Genomic DNA, 17357 nt, shown 5'->3' with positions numbered 1-17357 from the left:
GAGAGAGAGAGAGAGAGAGAGACAGGGGGAGGGAGGGAGGGAGAGAGAGAGAGAGAGAAAGAAAAAAGAAAGAAAGAAAGAAAAGAAAAGAAAAGAAAAGAAAAAAATTCCAGGTCCCATTCCAGAGCTCTGATTGTGTCATTGCTCTTTAGTCTGGGCAACAGAGAGAGAACTCGTCAGGGAAAGAAGGAAAGAAGGAAGGAAGGATAAAAGGAAGGGAGAAAAGAAGGGAAGGAGGGAGGAAGGAAAGAAGGGAGAAGGAAGAAGGGAAGGGGGAAGAAAGAAGGAAGGAAAAGAAAGGAAGGAAGGAAAGATGGAAGAAAGGAAGAAAAGAGGAAGGAAGGAAAGAAGAAAGGAAGAAAGGGGAAAAAAACCTAGGCCCCATTTCAGAGCTACAGGATCAGAATCTGCAATTCAGCAAGATTCCAGGTGATTCATGTACAACTTTACATTTGACAAATTTACATCTGAGAGGCACTAACCTAGAACGGGGTCACTGGAGAGCTCCCTAAAAGTCAGTTTCTACTAGTGAATGCATCATGAAATCTTACCTGTTCCCTTCAAGGGTGACCCAGGGCAGCCGATTTTTTGTGCCTTAGCCCTAACAAGGCACAAACCCTCAGAAATGATACAGTCCCAGGCCGCCCAAGTTTGTCTTTCCATAAAAAACCCTGGTTGGGGTCGAGTGGCTTTGTTTTTTCTACAATAATAAAAATTATATTTAGATACCAAAATCTCCCATTTTAGAGCTGGAGAATAAAGTTTGACCCACACCTGTGGAGTGTTTTGAGATGATACAGCAAGATATGCTGCCAAAAGCAGTAAAACTCAATCCCAAATGATTTTATGTTTTTCATTTGTATTCGCTCATTTCCTACCAGCGTTCTCACAACTCAAGGCTAGCTTCTGGGCTTTGAAAGATGAAAAGTTTGGCTAATGAACAGCAAATGTAGTCCAGTGACACCAACGACTTCTAAAATCTCTCAGCCTCCAGCGCAGTCTGGTTTCCAAAGCACTTCCATGTGCAAAATCCCTGGGAGTCAGAGGCAGCCTCAATTAGCACATGCATTTTCACAGACAAGAGTGTTTCAGATTTTTAGAGAGAGTATATAAAGGAGGCAAAGCTGGCAAGTGTCAAAAATAGTTGGGTGCCCAGAGCTGTCTGATACCAAATTGGATCAAAAACATGTATCACTTTTGGAGGTCAAGGCAAGAGGATCACTTGAGCCTAGGCTCTGGAGGTTGCAGTGAGCTCTGATTGCATCATACATTCCAGCTTGCTGGGTGACTGAAAGGTATGCTGTCTCAAAAAAAAAAAAAAGAAAAAGAAAAAAGAAAAAAAAGAAAGGCCAGGCATGGTGGCTCATGCCTGCAATCCCAGCACTTTGGGAGGCTGAGGCTGGCAGATCATTTGGGGCCAGAAATTCGAAACCAGCCTGGACAACATGGTAAATCTCCATCTCTACTAAAAATACAAAAATTAGCCAGGTGCAGTGGCACGTCCCTGTAATCCCAGCTACTTGGGAAGCTGAGGCATGAGAATCACTTGTACCTGGGAAGTGCAGGTTGCAGTGACCTGAGATTTTGCCACTGCACTCCAGCCTGGGCGAAAGAGAGACTCTGTCTCAAACAAAACAAAACAAACCCAAAAAACAAAAAAACCAAATCAAACCAACAAACCACACCCCATATGTTCGAATAAAAAGAAATAAGTGGAAACTACCCAATCATCCATCAGTGAATGAGTGGATAAACAAAATGTCATACATACATACAATAAAATAGTGTTTATTTATTTTATTTTTATTTTCATTTTAAGATGGAATCTTGCTCTGTTGCCAGGCTGGAGTGCAGTGGGGCGATCTTGGCTCACTGTAACCTCCGATTCCTTGGTTCAAGTGATTCTCCTGCCTCAGCCTCCCAAGTAGCTGGGATTACAGGCATGCGCCACCACGCCCAGCTAATTTTTGTATTTATTAGTAAAGGCAGGGTTTCACCATGTTGACCAGGATGGTTTTAATCTTCTGACCTCGTGATCCACCTGCTGGGGCCTTCCAAAGTGCTGGGATTACAGGTGTGCGTCATTGCGCCAGGCCATGTTTATTCTTAAAGAGAAACAAAGTTCTGAGCCATGCTTCAACTTGGAATGAACCTCAGCAGGATTAAAACATTTTCCACATGAACCGAGACTGTCCTTTCTCGCTTTGCCTTCGACATCCAATTACGGAATCATTGATCCTGCACCTGCTGTCCTCTCTCTCAAGCCATCCATCACTTAGGCATTTGTCAGGGACAGAGGATGGGCCTGGCTGGATGCTGGACCTGCTGATGTTATTGGAAAACGAAGCTTGTTGATTTAAAACAAAATTCTGTTTGTGCTTTTTAATTGCCTTTAGCCCAAATGTTGCTGACATGAATTCCGAGGTCTCTTTTAACAAATAAGTAAGCATTAACTGATTAATTCATTCTGCAAGTATTTGTGGAGTCTCTGCTAGGTGCTAGGGAGTTCGCTAGGTGCTGGAAACACAGCAGGGAATGCAGTGGCTATACCCCTGAAGGCTGTCATGTAATGTGACAAGCAGATGATAAACAAACGTTTGCACAAAGAAGTATGTAATTGTAATTATGCTAAGTGCTGTGAAGGAAAAGGACGGGGCAGGGGGCAGAGTGAGGCCTGATGACGGAGCCCACAGGATAAAGCGACATTAAGCTTGCCCTATGGGATGCGGTGGAGGGTGCCAACCTTAAGTAACAAGGTTCAGGCCAGGCTCAGTGGCTTATGCCTGTACCCCAGCACTTTGGGAGGCCAAGATAGGAGGATCTCTTGGGCATGGGAGTTCAAGACCAGCCTGGGCAATATGGTGAGACCCTGTCTCTACAAAAAATAAACTATTAGCAGGGCGTGGTGGCATGCATCTGCGGTCCCAGCTACTTGGGAGGATGCGGTGGCAGGATCGCTGGAACCAGGAGTCTGAGGCTGCAGTGAGCTATGATGGCACCACTGCACTCCAGCCTGGGTGACAAAGCAAGATCCTGTCTCACTGGGAACAAAAAAAGGATCAGAAAATATGGTTAAGTGTCTGGCTTGAGGACAGCCACCCTGGAAAGCTCTGAGTTCAAATGAATGGAGTCAGTGTTTCCAAAGTAGAGAAGTGGTGGCTTCAATGATATAGGCAGACACTGGGATGTTTCAGCAGAATTACATTTTCCACATGAGACCAGGCACATACAGCACAGCAGTTTGACTGGTTACAGGGGGCTAAGTTCCAAGGAAGATTATTACTCTGGGAGGAGGGCGGTGATCTGAGTGGGGAGGTCCCATCCCTGGTGCCTCTTCTTCTTCTTAATTGTTTACAGGAAAGAGGAGACAGGACTTGTAGCGCAGGCCACGGTCCTCAGGCTGCAGAGCCATACTCCTTTCAAGGCTCAGGATAGTTTAAAGTTCCAACAGCTTTAAGTTTGAACAATTGTTATTTTGAGACAGGATCTCACTCTTTTGCCCAGGCTGGAGTGCAGTTGTGCAGGAATGGCTCACTGACGCCTTGACCTCCCGGGCTCAAGTGATCTTCCCACCTCAGCCTCTCACCTAAGCCTCCTGTGTACCTAAGACCACAGGTGGTACATGCCACCAGACCTGGCGAATTAAAAAAAAATGTTTTTTTTGTAGAGATGGGATCTCACTATGTTGTCCAGGCTGGTCTGGAAATGTTGGGCTCAAGTGATGGTCTCACATCAGCTTCCCAGAGTGCTGGGATCACAGGCATGAGTGACTATGCCCAGCCCCAAGTTTAAATTATTTAATTTTACAGGGGTTAGTTAGGGAGTCTGAGCCCTGCCTTTATTCTTTTGGCCACTGTTGTAGACTGTGCCCCTCCAAAATCCATCTGTTGAAGTCCTAACTTCAGAGGGTCTACTGGTGGAATAGGGCTTTGCAAGACATAATTAAGGTTGAATGGGGTCGCAAGGGTGGGCCTTAATCCAATAGGACTGGTATCTTCATAAGAAGAAAAAAACTTGAGAATGGGCAGTCCTGTGTGCAAAGGAAAGGCCACGTGAAGACAGAGCAAGAAGGCAGCTGTCCGCAGCCAAGGAGAGAGGCCTTCACAGGAACTAACTTTGCCAACACCTTGGTCTTGGACTTCCAGACTCCAGAACTGGGAGAACATACATTTCTGCTGTTTAAGCCATCTGGTCTGTGGTGTCATGGCAACTAGAACAGACTAATACTAACGTTAATACTCACAACTTCCAGTAGGTGTAGCATGATGAAAGCTTCCGAATGCAAAACCTCTTTAGTCAGAATAGACATCCTCTTTTGTTTATTTTTGAGGCAGGGTCTCACTCTGTTTCCCAGGCTGGAGTGCAATGGTGTGTCCATGGCTGATTGCAGCCTAGAACTCCTGGGCTCAAGCAATTCTCCCATCTCAGCTTCCCAAGTAGCTTCACTCCCTAATTTTTCTTTTCTTTTCTTCCTTTTTTTTTTTTGGTGGAGTTGGAGTCTCATTTTGTTGCGCTGGCTGGCCTTGAACTTCTAACCTCAAGTGAGCCTCCCAAAATGCTGGGATTACAGGTATAAAATAGACATTGTGTTAGCAGATTTATCATAAAGCCCTGGATTTGCATGTCTGCTGTGTTTACATGAGCGGTTTCCATGCTAGGAAACAGCTTAGGGACAGATTTGTTTTGCTTCTCTCTCTCTCTCTCTCTTTTTTTTTTTTTTTGAGACAGAGTCTTGCTCTGTCACCAGGCGCCAGGCTGGAGTGCAGTGGTGCAATCTCGGCTCACTGCAACCTCCATCTCCCGGGTTCAAGCAGTTCTCCTGCCTCAGCCTCCCGAGTAGCTGGGACTACATGTGCGCGCCACCACGCCCAGCTAATTTTTGTATTTTTGGTAGAGACAGGGTTTCACCATGTTGGCCAGGATGGTCTTGATTTCCTGACCTTGTGTTGCACCTGCCTCGGCCTCCCTGAGTGCTGGGATTACAGGCGTGAGCCACCGCACCCGGCCACTTTTCTCTTAAGAAAAAGGCTTCCTGGTGGGATGGAAAAGGTGCTAGAAATCCCACAGGTCCCGGGGTCACACTTTGAGAACCACCACGGGGCCTTGGTCCATAGGCATTGGAAACCTGTGTTGAGACGGCCCCAGGCCCTGAACTGGGGAGGGAAAAATGGAGAACTTACGCTGCAGAGTAACATGAGGGAGATGGCGCTGAGCCATGGAGGATGGAGCGACTCCATTATTCCAGCAAGGTCAGGGCTGCACAGGGAGGGCATATACTCGGCCTCCTGAAACTGTTTCAGGTTCACTGCCTAACGCATGGCAAGCCAATACACTGAGACACTGAATCGCAGCAGAGAAAGAGGTGGAATCGCACGGCAGACAAAGGAGGAGACAGGAGGAAGCCTCAAAGCTGCTTCCTTGAGGGAGCTGGGATTTCAAAGGGTTTGATGAAATCACGGGCTGAGGTGTGGGGATGAGTGATAGGCTGGGAGTGCCTGGTGGAGGGCAGCATGGACTGGGAGGTGAAGGAGCTGTGTTCTCATGCAGCTTCTGCTCCTCTGCGGGGGGCTTTCAACTGGTTGGCATCAGGCATTCTGCTGAAACTCAGGATCTGAAAAACATCCTGAGCAATCCTTAAAGGAAAGCATTCTGATTGTAACATCGGAAATCAGCAGAACGAAGGGGATGTAATGGCCAGCATCCAGTACCAGGTGATATTTGGTTAGCAAGCAGCTACAAGTGGGCCAAGGTGCAATACACAAGGTGACACCTAATACACAAGGTGACATAGGAGGTCAGCAGAAAATACAGTTCATAAAGACCTTGCTGATAAAACAGGCTACTGTAAAGAAACTTGCCTAAACCCACCCAAACCAAGATGGCAACAAGAACGACCTTGGTCATCCTCACTGCTACACTCCCACCAGCTTACAAATGCCATGGCAACGCCAGGAAGTTACCCTATGGGGTCTAAAAAGCAGAGGTGTGATGATCCATCCCTTGTTTAGCATACAATCAAGAAATAAAGATGGGTACCTGCCTTTGGAATAGCCATTCTTTATTCCTTTACTTTCTTAATAAACTTGCTGTCACTCTGCACTGTGGACTTGTCCTGAAGTCTTTCTTGAACAATAAGAACCATCCCTGGGGTCTGGATTGGGACCCCTTTCTGGTAACAGCGTGAACCTCAAATAGCTGAGACAGGTCTCAGTCAATTTAGGAAGTTTATGTTGCCAAAGTTAAGGGCATGTGTCCATGACGTAGTCTCAGGAGGTCCTGGTGACAAGTGCCCAAATGGTCGGGCAAGACTCATCAATCAATGTATGTAAGATGTACAGGGGTCTATTTGGAAAGGCGGCGCAAATCGAAGCCGGGAGGGGGCTTCCGGGTCATAGGGTAGGGTAGAGGCAAAGGGCTGCATCCTTTGGAGTCTTTGATTAGCCTTTCCAAAGGAGGCAATCAGATATATATTTACCTCAGTGAGCAGAGGAATGACTTCGAGTTCTGTCTGTCCTTTTCACACAAGGAAATTCCTTGTGAAGGAGGTATGTGGCTTAAAAAAATTTTTTCGTAGCTATCTTTTTTAAGAATACAGTTGGAGGAAGGTTTGCCCTAAGCAGTTCCTAGCTTGGCTTTTCTTTTTGGGTTAGTGATTTGGGGGTCCCAAGATTTAGTTTCCTTTCGCTGTTGGTAACTACCCTCTTCCATACCAGTGGCTCAGTCTGCTCCTGCTGCTTAACAGTGTCTTAGACTGAGTGATTTACAAGGACCAGAAAACGTATTTCTCAGTGATGGCAGAAAAAGTTAAATTCTGCCAGAGTATGTTGAAGGTGGTTTACTCTGAGCCAGTGTGTGGCTGCAGCCTGGGTCACACAATCTCAAGAGGTCCTGGGGAAGTACGTCTGGGGCTGTTGCATTACAGTTTGGTTTTATAAACTTTAGGCAGACAGAAACCACAGGTAAAAATCATAAATCAGTTGAGGAAGGTGAACACTCGCTCAGCCTGAAAAAGCAGGACATCGTGAAGGCGGGGGATTACAAGTCAAAGGTGGGTTTTAGGAATTCTATTTTGTTGTTTTTTTAACTTTTCATTTATTTATTATCTATATATTTTTTTTCATGTAGTTAATAGAGACAGGGTCTCATTCTGTTGCCCAGGCTGGTCTCAAACTCCTGGACTGAAACAATCCCCTGGCCTCAGCCTCCCAAAGTGCTAGCGTGGCAGGCAGGAGCCACTGGGGCCTGCCACAAATTCTTTAGTTGACATTTGGTTAAGAGTTAAGCTGCTGTCTGAAGACTTGAAATGAGTAGAAAGGAGTGTGTTAGTTAAGGTAAGGGTTGTGAAGACCAAGGCTCTTGTTACGCAGATGGAGTCTCATAGATCGCAGCCTTCAGAGAGTTCTCAGAGATGGCAAATGTCTCTTTCCAGACACTGAAAGTTTCAGGCTCTCAGGTAATTCTCCTAGATCTGGGAGTCTTGGGAGGGCAGAGACCCAGCTATATTAACGGAGATTCTCTAAAGATGCAAATTTCTCTCACCAAGGATGGCCTCCCAGGGCTGTTTCAATCTGTTGGCTCTGTGGCAGCCGTTTCAAAATATGTCAAAGAAATATACTTTGGGGTAAAATCTTTTGATTTTCTTAAAGGTCTGCTGTCACGTTATGTTTTTCTTGAGTCAGGCTGGAGAGTAAGCCACTCACATAGGGTCAATAGAGACCTGTCTGATGAGATTTTACGGCTTCTCAGGCATGATTTCCCAGTGCCCCTGGACTGGAATCTGGGCAAGAGAGAAAAGATCAAGGTTTAGTCCTGAGTACGAGATCAAGGTGCTGGCAGGACTGGTGTCTGGGGAGGACCTGGTGTCTGTTTTTAAGAAAGCACATGCTGCATCCTCTGGAAACAAATGCTCTGTCCTCACGTGGGGAGGGATGGAAGGGCAAAAAGGAATGAACAGCGCCCTTGTACCTCTCTTGCAAGAATGTGAGTCCCATTGTGAAGGTGAAGCCCTCATGCTGAATCATCTCCTAAAGGCCCCATCTCTTACTATCACACTGGGCTTAGGTTCCAACATATGGATTTTGGGGAGACACATACATTCAAACCATAGCAACGACTGAAGTGCCAGCTGTGGGGAGACGTGAACATAGGGATGAGAAGCTGGGGGTGACTCTGGGGTGCCAGGCAGAGGCTGAAAGGGGAGGAAGGAGACAGAGAGAAGGAGGAGGAGGAGAAGGAGGAGTAGGGGAGGAGTGGAGAAAGGGAGGAAAGGAGACAGAAAGAGGGAGGAGAGAGAAAGGGGAGGGAAGGAGAGAGAGAGTGAGGGAGAGAAGGGGGTGAGGAAAAAGAGAGGGAGGGAGAGAGAGAAGGGAGAAAGAAGGAGGCGTAAGAAAGAGAGAGGGAAGGAGGGTGGAGGGAGAGAGAGAGGGAATGAGAGGGAGGGGAGAGGGAGAGAGAGAGAGGGAAAGGAAAAGGGATGGATGGAGAGAGAAGCAGGAGAGAGAGGAGGAGGAGGAAAGAGAAAAAAGGGAGCGGGAGGGGACAGAGAGAGAAAGAGAGAGGAAGGGGAAGGGAGGGAAAGAGATATGGAGAGAGAGAAGGGGCGAGGGAGATTGGGAGAAGAAGGGAGGGGAAGACAGGGAAAGGGAGGAAGAGAGGGGCAAGGCAGGGAGAGAAGGAGAGAGGGAGGTAGAAGAGAGAAAGAGAGAGGAAAATGAGAGAGAGAGAGGGATAAAGAGAGAAAAGGAGGAGGATAGAGATGGAGGGGGGAGGGGGAGGAGAAGAGATGGGGAGAGGGGGAGGGGAGAAAGGAAGGGAGGAGAGAGGGAGGGAGAGAGAGGGAAAGCAGCCTGGGCAAGGTGGGGACACAGGCTCCTTGGGCACAGCTCTCTGCAGAGCCAGTGTCTTAGTCAGTCCTCTGCTGCTATAAGAATACCATAGGCTAGATAAGTCATAACACACGAGGGTTTATTTGGCCCATGGCTCTGGAGGGTGAGGAGTCCAAGGCTGAGGTGAGGACTTTCTTGCTGCATCACAACACGGAGGAAAGCATCCGCGGTGAAAGAGCGTGCACGTGCAAGACAGAAGGCTGTCCTGGCTTTTATAACAGATCCCCTCTTGTGATAACAAGCCCACTCCCATGGTAATAACCTTAACCCATGCATGAAGGGTCTGCCTCTTAACAGTTCCACCCCTACACACTGTTGTGTTGGGGATTAAGTTCCTAACACATCAGCTTTGGAGGACATTTCAAACCATAGCAACCAGAGCGCCAGTGAGGGGAGTGGTGACCACCAAATTAGAGGACAGGGTGTCTGTCCTCCCTCCCACACCTCCCCCGACAGCAGGCAGCAAGAGCAAGGGAACAGAGAGGATGGTGGGTGACAAGACACGCAGTTGCCAGTTTCTGAGCTGGGGATGGGAAGCACAGTTGAGGCTTTTGCATAGAATATGAAATTGCAATCCTAAAATGAACAGCATCAAGTATTATAAACGGAAATGAAGCTCTTTCGATAACTCAAATAACTTATAGGATCAAGCTGTTGTTAAGGGACTCTGGCATATAAAGGGAGTCACCTGAGCACATTTATTAGGAAATGAAACCTTTTCATGTTCAGATGCCAAAGAGTGGAGGCTTCCTAATGTGTTTCCCACATTCATAGTACCTGGGGTAATTACCATGTTACAAGACCACATTACCTGGGGTCTTGCTTCCATTGAACCACCCAAGGCGGGGACTCAGCTCCTCTGAAGCAGATGCATGGTGCAGGTTGAAAGATTCCCTAGTCCTGCCCACTGCATTGTTAATTCACTAATATTCTTCCCTCAGTGGACAACCCTGGGCTGTCCTGACCACGGAATCCCACTCTTCTAGAATCCGGTCCACTTTTTAAAATCCCTTACATTAAAATCAATTATGCAGTCTACCTACTATGAAATGCAAGAACTTGTGTTTTCCTAAGAAAATGAAATTTGCAGTATCCATGGGAACGATTATCATCAAATACTTAAATGGCTTTATAAAAAGAAAATGTCACCAAACATGTACACAGAAGCAAGCACAGTATCAAATTAGCTAACAAGTGGGCTTTGGCTTCAAGTAGATCCAGCAAGACATTCCCTCAGCAGTGGCATTAGCTGGATGGCTTTGCTAATCACAAGTTTTATTTCAGTCCTCCACTGTTTTCTGGGGAAGGCCAAAATGATATAAAAGCACATTCAAATGAATGTTTATTCCATGAAGCAATTATCAAGAGCTATCTTGGGGTTCAACCCAATTTATTTCTTGTTTTACACTCATAAATAAAAATTACTGGGGGCAATTATTATGGTACAGTGGAAAGAACAGTCCCCTTAGGTGGAGACCTGAGTTCTGTTCTTCATTCTGATTTGAGACATGACTATGGCCAATGTCTACCTAACGTGCCCCCATCCAACCTCAATTTCTGTAATTCTCAAATAAGGGAAATGGAGCAGGTGGTCTTTAAAGCATCTTTTTATACAACATTCCGTAATTTCAGGATGTCCAGTATAAGGTTAAAAATGATAAATAAACCCTTAGAGAATTGGCTTATTCTAGGACTGGGCATGAAATATACAAGTTGAGTCTGGGGCATCTTTTAGCATCAGAAAGTAAGTGATAGTGACAGGCGGCAGCCACATGCCTAGGCAGACAAGGGCGGGTCCCCAGTGAAACCCCACCTTCAAGCCAAAACAGCCTGAAGGCTGAAAGACTGGGCTGCTAGTCCTGGATGAAACCCAAAACCCAGAGTGAAAACTTCTGTTCCTGTTTACCCACTTCTCCCCTATTCTGAGCCATAAAAAGCCCTAGCACTCAGCCACATGGAACGGCCTTTCCTGCCTTTGGGTAGGGGAACCACCCATGTGTCCTCCCCTCTCTGCTGGCAGCTGCTTTCATCACTCAAGACAACTCCCTGCCTTGTTCACTCTTCAGTTGTCAGCACCTTCTCATTCTTCTCAGGCATGGGACAAGCACTTGGGAACTGGTACACAAGCCAGACTCAGCCACAGCAGGCCGAGGAGGGTGGCCTTCTCCTGTAGCAGATAGCATGGCCGAGTGAGGCCCAAGCCAGCTATCACTGGCTGGAGGTCTCTGGCTTGCAAAGTGACCAAGAAGAAAATTCTGCATCATAAGGAAGTACTATAGCTAAACAAACACAATCCATAAGAACAGGGTTTGTCAAAGGAACACAAGAGCCACTCCCAATCAATATCTCAGAACTTAGAAAAGTGTCTATTCAATTTCCCCTTCCCTCCAGCTCCTTACAGCCATCGTAATTTGGAGGTGATTTTGCCCAGTTTTAAAAGACAAGCATAAAAACATTCATTTTTCTGCCTGATAAAGGTCTCTACTTTCCCCGAGGACATGACTGCTACTTGCTCTCATTCCAACACCCCCAAAGCTGAGATGGTGCTTCACTCAGCCAATGCTAAGGGCTTGATCCATTCTGGTTCCCGTCTGGGGAGGTGGGAGGATGGAGAGAAGATTAAAACTCTGAGAAAGAAAGAAAAGAGCCGCAGAGATTAAGGGCTGGAGTTGGAGATGACCACTGTTACAAATGACGCATTTATTGGAGGTTAGTTTAGTAGTCAACGCTTTGGTCAGCACCTCCACAATTCTTTTTCATTTTTAAGAGAAAGGGTCTCGCTCTGTCACAATCATAGCTCCCTGCAGCCTTGAACTCCTGGGTTCAAGCAATCCTCCCACTTGAAAACTGTCATTGCAAAATTATGACTGAGATAATGAAAAAGGTCTAACCTAACTGACTCTACCTTGCCTCTAACCTCGAAGCTGTCCTTGCTCCTTCTTGAGCGTAGGCTGAACTACCTTTGGGAGGAACTTATAGTTTATAGTTTAAAACAAAGATGATAATAGTCCCTTCCCAAAACAAATCTTCTTCTTGCCTAGGGACTAGACTGCCCTTATAGGACTAAGAAATTATCAACAAGATTAGAAATTATGGTTTGAGGCCGGCCATGGTGGCTTATGCCTGTAATCCCAGCACTTTGGGAGGCCAAGGCAGGTGGATCACTTGAGGTCAGGAATTTGAGACCAGCCTGGCCAACATGGTGAAACCTTGGCTTTACTAAGAATACAAAAATTAAACAGGTGTGTCGGTATATGCCCGTAATCCCAGCTACTTGGGAGGCTGAGGCAGGAGAATTGCTTGAGCCCAGGAGGCGGAGGTTGCAAGTGAGCTGATATCACACCACTGTGCTCCAGCATGGGTGACACAGTGAGTCTCTGTCTCAAAAAAAGAAAAAAAAAAAAAAGAAAAGAAATTATGGTTTGGGAGTCATGCAGCTGGAGGCTACAAGATTCTGACCCTCCCTGAACTGCTCCTAAGATCCAAGCTTGAGATCTTTTGCAGACTTTGCACTTGATGGATCAGCTGGCACCACCCAGATCAGTAAACTGGCTCTTCTGATCTTGTGGCCCCCACCTGGAAGACAGCTTAGACTCCCTTTGATTTCATCTCTGACCCAACCAATCAGCACTCCTGGCTCACTGGCTTCCCCCCACCTACAAAGTTGTCCTTAAAAACTCAGTTCCCCGAATGCTCAAGGAGACTGAATGAGTAATAATAAAATTCTGGTTTTCTGCACAGCTGTCTCTATGTGAACTACTCTTTCTCTGTTGCAAATCCCTATCTTGATAAATCAGCTCTGTCTAGGCAGTGGGCAAGGTGAACTCACTGGGCGTTTATAACCTCAGCTTCCTGAGTAGCTGGGACTACAGGTGTGTACCACCACACTTGGCTAATTTTTCTATTCTATTTTCTAGAGATGGGATCTTGCCATGTTGCCCAGGCTGGTCTCAAACTCCTGGCCTCAAGCAGTCCTCCCACCTTGGCCTCCCAAAGGGTTGGAATTATGTGCACCTCCACAATTCTATAACAGGGAAACCTCTCTGGAGTTAGCCTGAACTTCAGCTGAGGAAGCCCCTAAGCACTGGGAAGTCTGGGGTCCTGCAAGAAAAATGAATTTGGGTGCCATGGGGAGTGTCTGAGCCACCTCCCCTCTCTCCTCTGGTTAGTGTAGTCGATCTACTGCCATCCTGGCCTGGCTCTTCTCTGCCTGCTGCAGGAGTTGTTAGATGCAGAGGTTGGCTCAGAGTAGCCCAGCCTGAGCCTCAGGGGATAGGGGCAGCCCCCAGCTCCCAAAGCCAGCTGGACTCTTGAGCTGAGAGCACCTGAGCTGCAAAGTCCTGGCATGTCTTAGAGATGAAAATGAAGCAGCATTGTCATCTGGGGTAATACCTGAGGTTTGTCATCTGACGCCAAGGAAATCAAGTACATGGACACAAGAAACGGGTTTAGGAGCAGAGGTTTCTAGGCAAAAGAAAGAGAAAAAAGAGCAGCTCTCTCTGTTTTGAGAGAGAGGGGCACCCAAATGGGACTTCCCACCCATGGCAGAGTGCACAGGATTTTATAGAAAGGCTGGAGGGGGTAGTGTCTGATGTACACAGGGCCCAAAGATTGGTGGGACCAGGTGTGATGTTTACATAGTGAGCAGGGAAGCTGGCTGCCCCACCCTCGTCTTACTATGCAAATGGGGTCTTTGCCTGGCTGGCTCCGTGTTGTCTTCTCCTTACTGTACCCGTGGTTTGGCAAAGAGAAGAGAAGATAAGCTGCCATGTTGGACACCCTAGTCCCAGGTAGCCTTTTCCTATTGGCACAGCTGCCGGCATTCATCCGTGCAAGCTTCTAGCTTGCTTGTCTCTGTCTGCAGCTGGATTCTACAGGCTGCTTCTTGTTAGAAAAGAAAATGAGCTGGGGGCTGCTTTTTACGAAAAGGAGAACCTTACTGAGGACTTCGTTGCCCTCACTATATACCTAAATAATTTCTTTTTTTTTGTTGAGACGGAGTTTCGCTCTTGTTGCCCAGGCTGGAGTGCAATGGCCCGATCTTGTCTCACTGAAACCTCCGCCTCCCTGGTTTAAGCAATTCTCCTGCCTCAGCCTCCCAAGTAGCTGGGACTATAGGCACACACCAACATACCCAGCTAATTTTTTGTATTTTTAGTAGAGATGGGGTTTCACCATGTTGGCCAGGATGTTCTTGATCTCTTTACCTTGTGATCCATCCGCCTTGGCCTCCCAAAGTGCTGGGATTACCGGCGTGAGCCACCACACCCAGTCAATAATTTCTCCTTAACTCCTGTATCAAAAACATGGTGCCAAGAGGCATGGTGGCCAGTGGTCCACGAGGAGAGGAAGAGGGTGGCATTTCTACACTGTTGCCTCTGTGACCTTGTCCTTCTAAACTTGAGGGTCACAAGTCAGCCTTCTCTTTGGTTTGCTTCACTAATCCAGAGGGGGACAAAACAGGTCACTGGGACCTTCAGTGACTGGGTCCCAGTCACTGGGACTAGTCGCAGAGAAGAGCTCTCGGGCTCTGGCCGCAACACCTTTGGGGGTGCAGCTATCAGGTGGCTCTGTGAGAATCTGCCTGTTCTGAATACACCCCAGTGACTTCTGGCATCTTCTCAGTCCCCAAGCCCATGGAGGTGCTTGGAATCAGTTGAGGATTTCTAATTCCAGTTTCTGCCTTGGGAATGATGAGGAACGTTTCCAGATGGGTTTAAACACATTAATTCCAAAATTGAGTTTGGCTCTCCCACTATTTAAAAACCCTATTTGGTAAGCGCTTCACAGAGCAATAGCTCTGAAAGAGAAAGATTGCTTTCCATTAGCCTGGCTTAGTAGCATGCATTGTTATTCACAAGGCAGTCAAAGGGAATTTAAGTGGAATGTGGGTTTCAAAGTCAGAGTGAGAGGCAGTCCTCTGGAAGTCTAGGCTCTCCCACTGCTAGGGAAGAGAGGACCCGGTGTGGATGCTGGCTCACTTTTTGTTTTGCTTTGTTTTTTTGACACAGGGTCTCACTCTGTTGCCCAGGCTGGAGTGCTCCATCATGGCTTACTGCAGCCTCGACCTCCCGGGTGTTAAATGTGTGCTCTGAATGAAGAGACCACCCAAACAGGCTTTATGTGAGCAACATGGCTGTTTATTTACCCAGGTGGAGTGGGATGAGTCTGAAAAGAGAGTCAATGGAGGGCGGTGGGATGGGAGTTGTTTCTCAGGGTTTGGGGTGGGCAGTGGAAAGTTATAGAAGTTACAGTTCAGGACAGTTTTTGCAAGCTGGGAGGGGATCAGAGGGTCTGGAGTCATGAAGTTGACCAAGATCGGTTACAAAGTCCAGTTGCCTTATCAGTTGAGGCAAGAATAAGGAACAATAGAAGAATGTATCAAAGTTAATTAGGCACCGCAGGGGTTGGTCATTCTTCCCTTTTTGTGGTTTTCCAGTTACTTCAGACTTGCTAGTTCCAGGAACTCATCTGGAGTGTACGTACAGGCCATAGAGGTTACCATGTGATCCGTGGCGCAGTCAGTTGGCCTAAAAGACCTTACGCTAGGTTCAAACAATCCTGCCACCTCAGCCTTCCAAGTAGCTGATACTAAGCTATGAGCCACCACATACAGCTACTTTTTAAAATTTTTTGTAGAGATGGGGTTTTGCCATGTCGTCCAGTCTGGCCTCAAACTCCTGAGCTCAATGAATCTGCCCACCTCAGCCTCCTAAATTGTGAGTATTACAGGCATGAACCACTGTGCATGGCCACAGGCTCACTTTTGAAAGCACTTTCCAAACCTCTGTCACCCTCAAACAGCCCAGCAAGCAGGGAATTGCCAATGCCAAGAAGCCTGGTGCAGGCTGCCCGCCCTCCCTTGGGACCAGAGTGGCCTGGCGGTGGAGCATGGGAGGGGAGCAGCTGACCCTGACTGTGGGGGCTGGAACCAGGGGAGGCTGACCCACCTAACAGTCACACTTGTGCTCTCGTCACAGCAGTGGGAGTCCTCTGTGGGGTTCTCTGCCCCTAGCCAGGGCCTTCTCATTTTCACCCCTCACTTCTTAAAAAAATTCCATTTAAGAATTTTTCGAGTCACTCAGCTCTGCCTGAAATGGCCTCGCTGTAACTGCCCAGTGGGTTCTCTTTGCCTGCTGCCTAGGCAGAGCTGATTTATCAAGACAGGGCACTTACAAGAGAGAAAGTTTAATTCACACAGAGCCGGCGGTATGGGAGACCAGGGTTTTATTATGACTCAAATTAGTCTCCCAGAAAACTTGGGGATGGTTTTTTAAGGATAATTTCGTAGTAGGGGGTTGGAAAGCGGGGAGTGCTGATGGGTTGGGCTGGAGTTGAAATCATGGGGAGTCAGAGGTGTCCTCTTGCACTGAGTCAGTTCCTGGGTGGGGGCCCCAAGGCCAGATGAGCCAGTTTATTGATCTGGGTGGATCCATCAAGCGCAGAGTCTGCAGAATATCTCCAGTGCTGATCTCAGGTTTTGCAATAGTGATGTTATCCCCAGGACAGCAATCTGGGGAGGTTTGGAATCTTGTAGCCTCCAGCTGCGTGACTCCCAAACTGTAATTTCCGATCTTGTGTCTGATTTGTTCATCCTGCAAAGGCAGTGTAGTCCCCAGGCAGGAAGGGGGTTTGTTTTGGGGAAGGGCTGCTGTTGTCTTTGTTTCAAAGTTGAACTGTGAACTAAATTCCTCCCAAAGTTAGTTCGGCCTACGCCCAGGAATGAAAAAGGGCAGCTTGGAGGTTGGAAGGAAGATGGATTCGGTTAGGTCAGATCTCTTTCCCTGCCATCATGTTCTCAGTTACACTCTTTACAAAGGCGCTTTCATCTTTGCTGTAACTTCTGGAGGAGTACGCTAGCCTGTCCCCTCCCCACTCCCCACTGCCTCCAATTTGCCCCCATTCAGCTTAAACAGGACCCGAACTTAAACGAGGAATGAGAGGAGTCTTTGGTTCCGCTGCATTTTTTTTTGCTTTTGGTGTGGGGAGGTAGGGATGATAAGAAGAGGAGACTTAGACAGGCTAGTGACCAGTTTTAACATTCCATCTTTTTAGAAATTTGAGATTTTTTTATACGGACATAGAGCAAATAGAACCGTGCTATGTTTCATAATTTATGTAGAAGATCTATCAGGCACTTTTGACAGGTCTAGCATATTTACAGCGGCGACAGGCTGCTCTGCCAGGGCAGATGCTTCTCCTGACTGCCTCAGTGATGCTGGTTTCTGGTCATCTGCCCCACCTTGTTTGCAGCGTCCCAGGCAGCTTGACCTCATCCCTCCACCTGCTTCTTACCTTAACCTGCTTTCTTCTGCCCCCAGCACCATGTCTATTTGCTGTTTTCTGGGAACAGTGGCCTTGACTGGCAGGTGAGATCCTCACTCTCTTCTTTCCCCTCTTCATTTAGCCTTGATTGAGCCTTGAGTCCTGTGCTAGGTCAGGCACTGACATAAAAGTGGGATTTCTGTCCTC

This window comes from Sapajus apella, unplaced genomic scaffold (genome assembly GCF_009761245.1).
Source record: "Sapajus apella isolate SASKATOON/1434 unplaced genomic scaffold, GSC_monkey_1.0 scaffold88, whole genome shotgun sequence".
NCBI classification, from domain to species: Eukaryota; Metazoa; Chordata; class Mammalia; order Primates; family Cebidae; genus Sapajus; species Sapajus apella.
The sequence above is the reverse complement of the archived record's forward strand: the minus strand, read 5'-3'. Positions refer to the sequence as shown.